The sequence below is a fragment of the Ptychodera flava genome, chromosome 2 (assembly GCF_041260155.1).
Source record: "Ptychodera flava strain L36383 chromosome 2, AS_Pfla_20210202, whole genome shotgun sequence".
Classification (NCBI taxonomy): domain Eukaryota; kingdom Metazoa; phylum Hemichordata; class Enteropneusta; family Ptychoderidae; genus Ptychodera; species Ptychodera flava.
The window spans coordinates 43,448,131-43,461,497 of record NC_091929.1 but is presented as its reverse complement, the minus strand read 5'-3'; the positions used below and the strand labels follow the sequence as shown (position 1 = coordinate 43,461,497).

General features: G+C 38.5%; 1 long non-coding RNA gene across 1 annotated transcript; it reads left to right on the top strand.

Moving 5' to 3' along the window:
- The first annotated feature begins 6,745 nt into the window (after positions 1-6,745).
- LOC139121658 (uncharacterized) lies at positions 6,746-12,613 on the top strand. The gene is made up of 3 exons (XR_011549333.1): positions 6,746-6,903; positions 9,616-9,697; positions 11,522-12,613. It is a non-coding gene; the product is annotated as an uncharacterized lncRNA (long non-coding RNA).
- The last annotated feature ends 754 nt before the right edge of the window (positions 12,614-13,367 follow it).

Here is a 13,367-nt window from a genome sequence, read left to right as displayed (position 1 = left end):
TCGGTTGATGGAGATTGCCAAGAAGAGTTCTTAACGAGCGCATTAAAATCTTGTAGCAGGATTAACTAGGTTACTCTATGCATACCCTCTCTGTGTCACGCTCACCCTAATCAAACAATTTTGCGTGAACGAAAATAAAAAAAACTAGAAAGCATTTGCAAGCAAAAGCGAAGTTCCAGAGACCAGAGCAGCGGAAGAAAACGAGAGAATGTGTGACAAAGATAGGTGCAGAATGAAAATTGGTGACTGACCTACAATTCTAACACTACCGGTACTTTTTAAGTATTATGCTTTATTTTCAGCAAAAGTCTTATCACAAGGCAGTCCGGGGAATTACAGTACACAGATTACAAATGCCTACATGTACGGTAAAAACGCAACAGATACATACGGGGGCGACAACGCACGGAAATGTTTATCAGACGACATTCTCGCGAGCCAGAGCAATAATTTTCGCTCCGCTGACCTACGCAAAAATTAATCGCTTGACGGGTAGCAAAAATCAATCGCTTGACGGGTAGCGCTGAGTTGTTGCCGTAAAGAGGCGAGTGATTTACGACGATGATCAGACGAGAGGAAACATCGGACCTGGGCCGTTGAAATTGAGCCACATGCATTTTCATTTGATTAAAAGCACAGACTAAAACGATTTTCATTGCTATGTCGCTGTTTTCACAAGATACTGACCGTTTGATCTTGGAAAGTTGAGTTGCTTTTTACGTGCAGCCAACGCATGCCGGTGCGAGACAGACAGTACGTTCACTATGAATGGCTACCTCTGCATGGCAGGGCTGTGTGTTACCGGCCCTCCCACCACAGCCCCGCAGACTGATATAGGAAAAACCGCTGGTGGCTCCTCAGAAATACGGCGGGCAGTTTCTCCGCCAAAACAGCCGATTTTGAGTCCAAATTTTGCATTGATCATCGTTTTCGAGCACACCCACCTCGCCTAGGTACACGATATGCCAAGCCGTGCTTGTAAACTTTCAAAAACCGTACTTTTCTCTCTCTGTGCGAGCGAAGCGATCGATACGCCGCCATTGTTGTCTCATGAGCATTCGGGCGAAACAGTATAGCCACGTACGGCGAGTATTTAGAGAAAAATAAAATCAAAAAAGCAAAAAAAAACAAGCGAAAGAAAGCTAGAATTATTAATAACTGAACGCAATATGATAGTTGAGCAATGCCAAATAAAAAATAAATCAATAAACAAACAAGAAATGCCCGTAAAATCCGTCCGAGCTGAGCGATGACGTCATAAGCGTGTCGCAGTGCATTCTGGGTAATTAAGGTAAAATTTGTGTATAGCATAAGAAAAATTACTTCAATTACACGCTTGAACAAACTTCATGTGTTGGACAGTTCAGAAAATGCAAGCGAAAACTTTCTTATTCCCTTTATCGTACGTCAAAAAGAATGTGATACAGATGTATATTTTTTAAAACTCCTGATTATATGTCACTTTCCTGTCGTATTTTAGTTACATGTCAGCAGACTAATGATTCTCTGTATACGGCCGTGGTCTGCCTGCGACGGACAGCAGACGAATGGAACCCCCCTGGGCTGTGGCCTGCCTGCGACGGACAGCAGACGGATGGAAACCCCCCTGCACTAATTGGACCAAAAAGCTTCACTTTTACAAAAATATACTGCTATGAAAAAAGACACCTTCTTTTTCACTATGAATAGTTTCGGAACTTACCAAATGTGGTAAATTAGCATTTTTTAAGTTAACGTTTCTCGTCCCCTGTATAAACAAACAAGTCAGGGTTACCTAAATGAAGTTACGTAATCATTTGAAAATAATAAAAGCACTCAATTAAAGTGATAGGACATACAAAACGATCAGGCAATGTGATTGCCGCAAAAAGTCAAAATTTCGCTGAAATATGAGTGAAAGTATAAAAACTTAGAAAATTTCGGCTATTATGGTTTATCTATCATTCCTGGCGTACCACTCGTCTACATTGCAGTGTAATTTGTTTTTGGTCAGGTTCAATGTCAACATCAGCCATAGCAGTCATCAGGCCTCAGATTTAAGATGCCATCCGAACAATGCCAGTATCATATCCACGTAAACCCGGCGAAGTTGTCTGTCTGGTGAGTTGATAATCGGGTAAGCTACAATACCAAGTAAACTCAAAAACAGTTACCATTTAAAATCCTAGAACCTTGAAGTAAACATAGTAAATAAGTACGATGATGAAGGGTGATGTTCACAGAAGAAGTATGGTCACACGGCGTAGAGGGCAGTAGTGATAGATCAGCAGTCTTTTTTCTCCATAGTTGGCCGGACCGATTGGTCGGTTTTTGGCAAGACTTTCAAGGCTTTGATGTGTCAATGTCCGTCCCGAAGAGCGGGGGAAGGTATGTCCTGATCTCAGCACTTCCTAACCCCTAGGGACGGACATTTACGCTACCCCAATGGTGCAATGACCAACAAAGTGTTGGCGAAAATTGTAATGCCACGACAAAAAGTTCTCGGCAGCAGGCAGCCGAATAACAAAAGTACTGAAGAGAGCGTCGACTAGACTTAGATTAAGCAGTATCTTATAGTGATGACTTTCCCGTAACGTTTTCGTGTAGAGTACCGAAAAGATGACAGTGTAGTTTAAGATTATACCGCTGATAGATACTAGTCAGAGAAGGATAGCTACAGTAATAATCACAGGATTACCATATGCTCCCCATTCTTGACAGACATGTTTTTTCGAGATCAATGCCCAATGGATTGCCGCCTTCGAACCATCTGGATAGTAGAAATTCTGTCTGGTTAAGAGAGTTATACCACTCTCCGCCTCGTGCCCATTGTTCTAACCATGCTCTCTAATTTCCATCACCGAATATTTTATTATATACCACCTGGCTTTCTTTTGTTTAAAAAGTGTCCGATTTACAAGTTCTTTTGTTTGAAAGTGTCCGACTTACTAGTAAATCGGACAGTTCTTTTGTTAAAAATGTCCGTTTACTAGTAAATCGGACACTTTTAAACAAAAGAACTTGTAAAATGGACACTTTTAAACAAAAGAAAGTCACGTGGCGACGAGTAAAAAAACACAATGCGAGACATTATACCAGAAGAAATTTATTTCACCATCAAGTACAGAGTAAAGACACTTTAAAAGAATCACCGGACTGAATTAATTTTGCACGACTGTACATCTCAAAATCAATTACAGGTCACCGTGAAATAACGGTATTGATTGCAAATATCACTTCTGTGTTAAGGTTATTGTTATCACGATCATTCGAAGCTGAAATTTAAGATTTCAAAGTCAGTTATCAACAATGAATGTAGAGGTTTCAGTCGCCTTTGGTAAAGTTAAATCTAGCGACAGGCAAACAACACACGCAGTACCACTGTCATTGTGGATCTACACGTATTTTTTTTGTACTTGCAGTTTCTGTTGCGCCTTTCTCTGACGTGGCTGTGTAGCTTGGTCTTCCGATTGTGGCCGTTAGCACTGGCGTGACAGGGGGACTTTTCTTTTCCATCTTTGGTTGGTAGTTGAAGTGCACCGGATACAGCTTTCATTTGTACTTCATCCGCCATATCGATATACGTAGAGCGATTCGGCAATTGCGTTTATGCTGCTCAAAGTTTTCGACCCAAATGAGCAAAGCGTGACTCTAACGTCGATCTGCAAACACCTTTTCACTTCATTCAACCAACCAATCAATCAAACATAATTCATACAATTCAAATCAAACCAGGTGCTCAACCACGTCATCGCACTACAATAGCAACACATGTCAACTTTGTTTTATCCAATCATGGGTTATTTTTTTATACTTTCGTTCAACAAGGTGTCAAAACGCGTCAATGTTTTCCTGCCAAAGTTTCAACTTACACTGCACTAAAATTACAAATAAAAACTTTCGGCGTGCAAACAAGGCTCTAAAACTCGGCAAATTCGTGGTATAACACGGTCAGCGAACTCATAGTCGGCGGTTTACGGAATTTAACAGTACAGTTTCCCATAACTCCTCGGCCCTGCGGGCCTCGGAGTTTTACTGGCAAACTGTACCGTTAAATTCCGTAAACCGCCTCCTACTCGTCCGCTTACCTATAGATAATGTCGTTGTAACAGACAGGCAGGCACAGTCGAACAGACGACGGGATTCTGATCAGGGAATGTCTTTTTGAGAATTACAGTGTCCTGACTTCGTACCGGTGTAAAGTTGGAAAGGGCATCGCTTCATTCCTTTTATTTCTATAATGCTGCCACCTGCGGCTGTTGACACCGACACTTAACAAAAACTAGTTGTTTCTTACATGGCTTAAGGATGATAAATACCTTTTAGGCACTTTCAGATTTTTATTTTTTTCTCAATTGAACATGTCCCAAACCCCAATAAAGTATACATTTTCTGAAAGCCCTGATATAGAACTATCCGACCAAGCACAGTGCACGGTCATTATTTGCATAAGAGTCACGTGACAAGCGTTTTGCTGAACCTTCCAAAAACCGGTTTTCCCGGCCTTATGCGAACACGCTGCAAGATTTCCGGTTGGAATTTCTTCATTGACAAGCCTTGACAATATCCTTCAAAAACGTGTCTGCGATTTTTTCTCGGAGGCTCCATTCAAATTATATGGCGTGATAATTAAAATTCCTTGAAAAGCACCTTCGTCCAACACCTTTAAGAGCGCATTAAAAAATAACAAAGGCATATAAAGGAAATCCCAGACACTGATTTTGAGTTCATTATGTTTCCAATGGACGGTGTGAATTTCAAGCAGCTAGTGTTTGTGAGCGCGAATTGACGAGTGCCAAGAAGGGTAGTTCATTCACACATTGAATTCGAGAAAAACGCAAAAAAAAAACGTTTTGATACTTCTACGCTACGGCATTTGATAATTAGACGTGCACGAGCCTCAACACGGACATACTTTGTTACCAAGTGATGATGTCGGCCGGGAATGACAGTTGTTCAGAGAAAAGTCCCAGGAAAATAAAATAAATCGCGGAAAACTACCAATTTTTGGAGCCTTGCGTGTCGACACATCGCCACAGCGAATGGCTTCAGTGGGAAAAACAATGACGTCAGCAGTCATTACTGATAGCGGGCGTGTCCTAAATTCATATGCAGATAAGCTTGTTTGCGTTCCCCAGATCACACTCCCCTCACACGCTATATAGACATTGCAGAACCGTAGACTTGATAGCGTACTATCGCACTAATTGCAAAGTTAATTCTAGGACGCGCCATTGCGCAATAAAATCTCGAATGGCCCTCATTTCTACGTTTGACGCGCCACTTAAAGGGCGCAACATTATATGAATGGGTCGACCACGCAGAGTTCACGTAGTTCATACATTGGGGTCAAGACACTTCGCATCAAAACCAGTTCGCCCCACACAACTTCGTCCCAAAACCATTTCGTACCAAAACCACCTCGTCCCAAGTACTACTTCGCCCAACCCCACTACGCTCCAAGTACCAAATCGTACTAAAACCACTTTGCCCAAAGTATATAGTACCGTCAACTCGTCCTGAAACAACGATGTTACGACGTATCATGAGGTTGTTTTTACCTACAACTTGGAAGCATTAATGTGTTAGGACATTTTGGCTACCACGAACCATTTATTGTTGCATGAAACCATAAACGATTAAATAAGAAAATAGAAACACGCAAATGTTACAACTCAGGTGCACGGTGCCTTGCGCGGAATTGCACGATGTCAATTTCGCGAAATGCGTACACTTTCAAGATTTCAGTCCCAGGATGACAGAAAGGTGGTTATTTTCAGCTTTACCAGTTAGCGATAAGTTTCGGGCAAAGTGGTTTTGGGACATGACTTTTGGGGCGAAGTGGTTTTGGTACGAGGTTGTTTTGGTGCGAAGTGGTTTTGGTGCGAAATGGTATGGGAAGAGATGGTATGGTGCGAAGTGGTTTTGGTGCGAAGTGTCTGGGAACCCATACATTCGCGTAGCTCCCCGTAGTCTGGTTCCCTGACCCATTTCCCCGGTAGAGGGCGTGGGGAAATATAGGGTCAGGTACCGGCTAATGTAAACATGGACGCTATTGGGTTAAAATAAAACAAGCTGTGATTGGATGAAAGTAACACTTGTAACTTTTTCTCATCTTTCTTGGGTTTCGCACTTTCAGGCTCACTTGACACCAACTTCTTGTTTATACCACAAAGCCGTGGAGGTAGAAAGAAAGACTTTCTACCTCCATGAATTATCCACTGTGATTTAGCACACCTCTTAAACCTCTTTTAGAACGTCGACATGATGCCTGGCATTTTTCACGAAATTCGGACTCCATTCTATCCATCAAAATCAATCCTCGTTCACAGTTCCAACAAAGTTTGCTTTCAATTAGCTGTGATATCGCAGCAGTACTTGTGGCGTGTATCGAACGTGCTCGGGTCATTGGGGTCACGCCACAGTCGGCGATGACCTCAATGACCCTAGCGCGTTCGATACACACAAAAAGTACTGCTGCGATATCACAGCCAGCCTTCAATCATCTCTATTTCCCCGTACTTCTGGATTAATCCTTTCAGTTTATGTTTCCCGTCTCGTGTGCCAATGTTTTTGGTTCGGATACCAGTGTTCGAACATAATTCTGATCCAGTCGAATTTTGACCGGCGTTTTCATGGTAGCAGCCATATTTGTTGTAGCATGTTCTGTCAGGTGACTAACCTCCGCCATCTTGAACAAAATTCTGTTCAAGATGGATAGAGGGAGTACGCGCGTTTGGGAGTCCTGTCATCTGGTTGTAATATGTCATGTGGTTGTTGGCTATGACACACCCATATTTGGTTATGTTTCGATGTCAAAGATCAGAGTTGAAAGTCCAAGCATGGGTAATTCCTTGCATTCTTGATACCTTGTGCTAGCTCTGGTTGTCAAAGCACGTTTTCATTTGTGCCATTTCGAAGCAAGTGAGTACAAGTATAGTAGTCTGTTCGATTTTTGATCGTAGGCTTGTAACACAAGGATACGATTTCTCATATATCTCTGGTGTTAGCATGCAGGCGGTTTTAAAATTCAGGGGTCTTTAAAATTCAGAGGTCAGACGAAACCAGGTCTACATGACAGTTCGCCTCTGACTGTGTCTACATACATCAGTCATCATGATCGACCTCGACAGATTCAGCACTTTAGTGTTTGATCGTTATGGTCCAAAGCCGTACAAAGCTACTGTGCTTGCTTTTGTATTCATGGCACTGCTTCAGTAACAACGGTCGAAAATGCTCAAAGCATTATAAACCTGGTTGCATGGACACTCCGGCGCATTTCTCTTAGTGTGCTATGGCTGTGACTTCTAAGTTTTCCCAGTGGTTTATCATCTTTCTATGCTATCGCCAACTAATTTAAGTTGTCTAATCAAATATTTTTGCAGAATCTGCATTTGGAGTATGCTAGTCACCATGTGTCACCTGGTTGCACGGACACTCTGGTGCATCTCTCTTACTGTGCTAAGGCTGTGACTTCTAAGTTTTCTCATTGGTTTTCATCTTTTTATGCTATCACTAATTGATTTAAGTTGTCTAATTAAATTATTTGCAGGAACTGCATTTTGAGTATGCTGAGTCACAATGTGTCACCTGGTTGCATGGACACTCTGGCGCATCTCTCTTAGTGTGCTAAGGCTGTGACTTCTAAGTTTTCCCATTTGTTTTCATCTTTCTATGCTATTGCCAACTGATTAAGGTTGTCTAATCAAATTTTTTTGCAGAATCTGCATTTGGAGAATGCTAGTCACCATGTGTCACCTGGTTGCACGGACACTCTGGTGCATCTCTCTTACTGTGCTAAGGCTGTGACTTCTAAGTTTTCTCATTGGTTTTCATCTTTCTATGCTATCGCCAACTGATTTAAGTTGTCTAATCTAAATATTTTGCAGGAACTGCATTTTTAGTATGCCGAGTCACCATGTGTCACCTGGTTGCACAGACACTCTGGTGCATCTCTCTTACTGTGCTAAGGCTGTGACTTCTAAGTTTTCTCATTGGTTTTCATCTTTCTATGCTATCGCCAACTGATTTAAGTTGTCTAATCTAAATATTTTGCAGGAACTGCATTTTAGTATGCTGAGTCACCATGTGTCACCTGGTTGCACGGACACTCTGGTGCATCTCTCTTACTGTGCTAAGGCTGTGACTTCTAAGTTTACTCATTGGTTTTCATCTTTCTATGCTATCGCCAACTGATTTAAGTTGTCTAATCTAAATATTTTGCAGGAACTGCATTTTTAGTATGCTGAGTCACCATGTGTCACCTGGTTGCACGGACACTCTGGTGCATCTCTCTTACTGTGCTAAGGCTGTGACTTTTAAGTTTTCTCATTGGTTTTCATCTTTCTATGCTATCGCCAACTGATTTAAGTTGTCTAATCTAAATATTTTGCAGGAACTGCATTTTAGTATGCCGAGTCACCATGTGTCACCTGGTTGCACGGACACTCTGGTGCATCTCTCTTACTGTGCTAAGGCTGTGACTTCTAAGTTTTCTCATTGGTTCATCTTTCTATGCTATCGCCAACTGATTTAAGTTGTCTAATCTAAATATTTTGCAGGAACTGCATTTTTAGTATGCTGAGTCACCATGTGTCACCTGGTTGCACGGACACTCTGGTGCATCTCTCTTACTGTGCTAAGGCTGTGAATGCTAATTTTTCTCATTGGTTTTGCTCTTTTTATACTATTACAAAGTGATTCAAAATCAAAATTTTATGCAGTCGTCTGCTTTAGGAGTATGCTGAGTCACAATGTGTCACCTGGTTGCACGGAGTCATGTGGTACATCTCTCTTTCCCTTATAAGGCTTTGTCATCTAAGTTTCTCCTATGTTTTGCTCTTTTCATGCTATTAAAAAGTGATTCAAGTTTTCAAATCAAAATTTTATGCAGGAATCTGCTGTTAGATCATGCTGAGTCAGAATGTGTCAACTGGTTGCACAGAGACTTTGCAGTGGTATAAAACTTGCTAATTAAGGGGCGCTGCATCCAACACAGGGTATTTTGCACCAAAATAACTTTTTTGTAGACATTCATTTAATTTAATGAAATTGTTAACCCAAGATTAAAATATTATTATTTGGGTTCATCTTCAAGGCTGTCAAGCAGTCATAGCTTGCTTGATAAAGAAGTGTTAATTTTTGCAAATGTTTGCAAATCACCCAATTTCCTGGCTTCACTATTCTTCCAATTTCAAGATTTCCAAACATTTTAACTCCATACTGACTTGGTCAAACTTTCTTAAATTTTCCCATTATTTTTTTTAAATGTTGTTAAACAAAACTTTTTTTGATTGGCAATAAAGTTCTTACATTTTGAATGAGAGGCATTTTAATTTGTATGAGGATCATGTACTGTAAAATATGTCCAGATGTAACCTGCCAAAAGAAGGAAATGACGACCATGTTAAAAGTGATATTTTATTCAAATCACATATGTCACTGCCCATTTAAGGCAACTGTTGTCAGCTCCACTTATATATAACCATTGCAAGACTGATATCATTTTTATATGCAATGTAAAACATAAACTGTGTCTTTTGAAGGTTTATGGCATGTCTAATTTTTAATATGAAACGTCTGTGAACAGTGTCTATTCATTCTGATGTAATAATGGATTTTTGTTTGTTTTGACAGTATCTTTGAATGCTATGACCCTGCCTTAACAACAGATGGTAAGAAGTTTGTTTTGGAAGAGGAATGTGAAAGAAACGTCAATGTAAGTAGGGTATTATGTTCATATGTTGCTTCTCACATTGGTGTACCATTTTGTAGTTACAACTTGAGCTGTATCATGTGAATGGTTTTGGGATAATGGTGTAAGTTATTATATTACAACTCTCAAAAATTTAGAGGGCCTGTAATGCTTACTTTTGATATTTTTTTCATTATTTATATTTGTCCACTGTAAGTTGTTATTTTACTAGAAAAAGATTGCTAACAATCAATATTTAGCTTGTCAGCATAGCATTTGTATGTGTGATTGCACTGGTATTGGAGAGCAGCCGCAAGGACTTGTTTTAAGGTGGTTGGAAAGGCTAGAGCATCAGTTATAAACTTCAACAAAACTATCAAAATATAAAAGTAGTCAACATTCTCTGTGGAATAAAAAAAACTAGACATTTGGGCACAAAGGCATTGCAGGGTTATAGCCTGTTGAAACTTCTGAAAAACTGACCAAATAAGAAGAAGTTGGGGAGTCCTCAATGTATTAACTATGGTAGAGGTCCCCAATAAAATGTTTAAAAAGGGAAAGTCATTATTTGCTGTTTTTCAGGAAAGTTTGACAAAGTGGTGCTTGCATTCAGAGTGAATGACTGCTATTGTAAATGCATTTTTAGATTCTTTTAGTGTCAAAGAGGTGTCAAAAGTGAGAATAACCAAAAAGACTGCTCTGTGACTTCAAAAGAGGTGTGCAAATATGGCTTGTTTTCAACATTTTTGACAGAATAATAGTTTTCCTACATAATTATATACCAATTTAATCCAACCTTTGAAATGAGATATGGACATGGAATTTTTACAGCCTATTAACAAGGTTACAGATAAGATGTGTATGGCACAATTTTCCTGTATTTGAAGTACTTTCACTTTCACATTTTGAAATTTGAAAGAATTTTTAATAATTTTTGATATGTAAACCCATGTAAAATCATAAAAACAAATTTTATTTACAAATCCTGCCATGCAAATCTTACAATTAATAGTGTCAACATATTTATAACTAATTTGGTAATATTAATACTATCCAATTATTATTAAATTCAAATATGTAAAAAAATATGAAAAATTAAATTTTAATATTTACTGGTGTCATATTTCAAAATCATGGCTGCAAATATACAATTTTTATATTCTTTGGAGAAAGTATTAACTAAGAGACTTATCCTGAAAATTTGAACTAAATATCTTGATTCTACACTTGAAACTTGACATTAACTCTGAGAAAAGAATTGGTGCAAACATAGCCTTTCCAGCCACCTTAATACGGCTAGTTTTCAATCAGGTTCGAACCCACAACATACGGCATCAGTCGCCTAGTGGAGAGGCCACAGAGAGAACCGCTCAGCTAAATCCCCACTCTAAAAAGAGTGGTTCAATAGCCTGCTAAATTGTTACATTTTTCTGACTGAGACCGCTCCACACGTTGTAGAGTTCGTGAAGCACTCACTCACGCATGCTCACTTTCACACATCGCACATACAAACGTTATCGAAGCGAAACATCAGCATCCTGGTGCACAGTATACTGTGTAATCAGACTCAACAAGGAGCCACATGCATAAGCAGTGGAGGTCATCAACACCAGTGCTAAATAAGAGTATTTTAACAAATATTTTTTATTGCACACAGAACTCATATAATTATTGAACTATTACATTCTATTGAATTACATTTCCAATGTTACTGTGCACAAGTTTATGGGCTTGCCCTATCATGATATCATACATTTTATGACATTATCTACCACAGGTTTTCATGGGTGAAAGAAATATACAAAAATGTATTAATAGTTTATCTATATTTCTATTTTTCTCACTCAGGTTTGTTGTAGACTACATCACAATTGTGTTGTTGGAGGAGGCTGAAGTTTACCTTATGTCAAAGAAAAGAATGGTTATGCTTGGAGAAGCAAATAAACTCTAGTATTGCCACAGAAATCTAAATGTACTGTTCTGCAGGGATAACCTTATTGACATTTGTCCATATTGTTATGAAATATCTTAAAACTTAAATTTTAAGGCAATTATTGTCATATTTAACCTAAAATATCATGCAAAAGTTCTGGTCAGACACGTTAATATTGATTATACATGTCCCTTAGGATGACAGCAATAAGATTTTGTAAAATCGTGCCAAGATATGCAACTTTGTATTATTGAGATTATTTTTGTCATTGTAGATCTATTTTTTTCTTCAAAGCTCCTTGTCAGACTTTTTGATATTCAGTATACAGGTCCTTAGGATGACTTAAGTCAGATATTTTTATACAGTGAGGAAATGCAAAGTTTTGTATTTTTGGAGCAATTTTTGTCAATTTTGGTCAAAAGTGCTTTTGTCTAATTGGTGTTTATCTGATATCTTTGCATTTTCTTATAAAAATCCCTGGAGACTACCTAAGCCAAATCATTTTTCAAACTGGGGGAACCCATGATTTTTTATTTTTGGAGCCAATATATTAGTCTGCAAGCTTGAATGACCTATTTCAACCCTGAATACCTTGTAAATCAATTTTGAAGACACTGAAAATAATGTAGTTTTATTTGGTGCCAATTTGTAGTGAAATATGATTTAGAAAAAAGTTGTGAGGCTATGTTTTATGTAGTGGATCAACTTTAGCAAATATTTAATGGAGGAAACCCCATACACTGATGAGGGATTTCAATCCACAAGAAGGCATATGGCAAGATGCACTATACCATTATATAAAACTGACTCCACTTTATTTGTATCAGTTCCAATCATTTTGTTACCTAAACAAAAAAACCTGTCATGGTATCACTTAATTAAGTAAATCTTCACAAAGATGAAGGCAGCTGAGTGAAATCATGTGTAGATTGAATAAGATGAGTGATGAATGATAATATCAGGTCACTTCACCACACAAACAGAATAAACAACGATATTAATGTTGACGACCTATCCCTCTGACATCATATTGTTTTTTGATCAGTACACTGCATATATTTACTCCTTCCAAGGTTCGAATTTATCAGTTATCATCGACCAATTACCAGTGGTTGTCTGCTTTTGATTACAACTTTGAACTTGCAGTAGACAATGTTGACTTACAATATATTTTGCTTACAGTAATTGTCAAAATATAGTTGCACATTTTTATCTGAAACCAAGAATTTTTCACATTTAATGTTACACATACAACTAGGAAGTTATTGAAATCTTTCAATTTTTCTCTGACGTCCAACATTTGAAAGTTAATTGACCTGTTGGAGGTTTCCTTCTCACCAGTTTATTTGGTGTGTATATTGCACATTGTATAACTTAACTCTGAGTAAATCTTAACATTTCAAGCAAGGACCATCAAATTTTTACTGTTGATCTACAAAATGAAAAGTTGCTGCTTAAGGTGAAGTACTACGAATTACGTCAAAATTAAGTTGTGGTGTCATTTTCTTGAAACTTTGCACAAATATTCTTGGAAGTTGTGCAAGTGCAAAAATGAAATAAAAAATGGGGGTCACCTCGCTCGTTTCCATGGAAACGGACGTTAAAATGGCGTCGTTAGAAATAAATAAAATGATATAATTCACTTAAACTTAAGAAAGCAATTATAAAACGCTTAGCAAATGAGTTAATTTTAATAAATACCAAGACTTAAGATCCATATCTATCGAATGTATAGTTTTCATGATGTTTGTGAAGAAATTT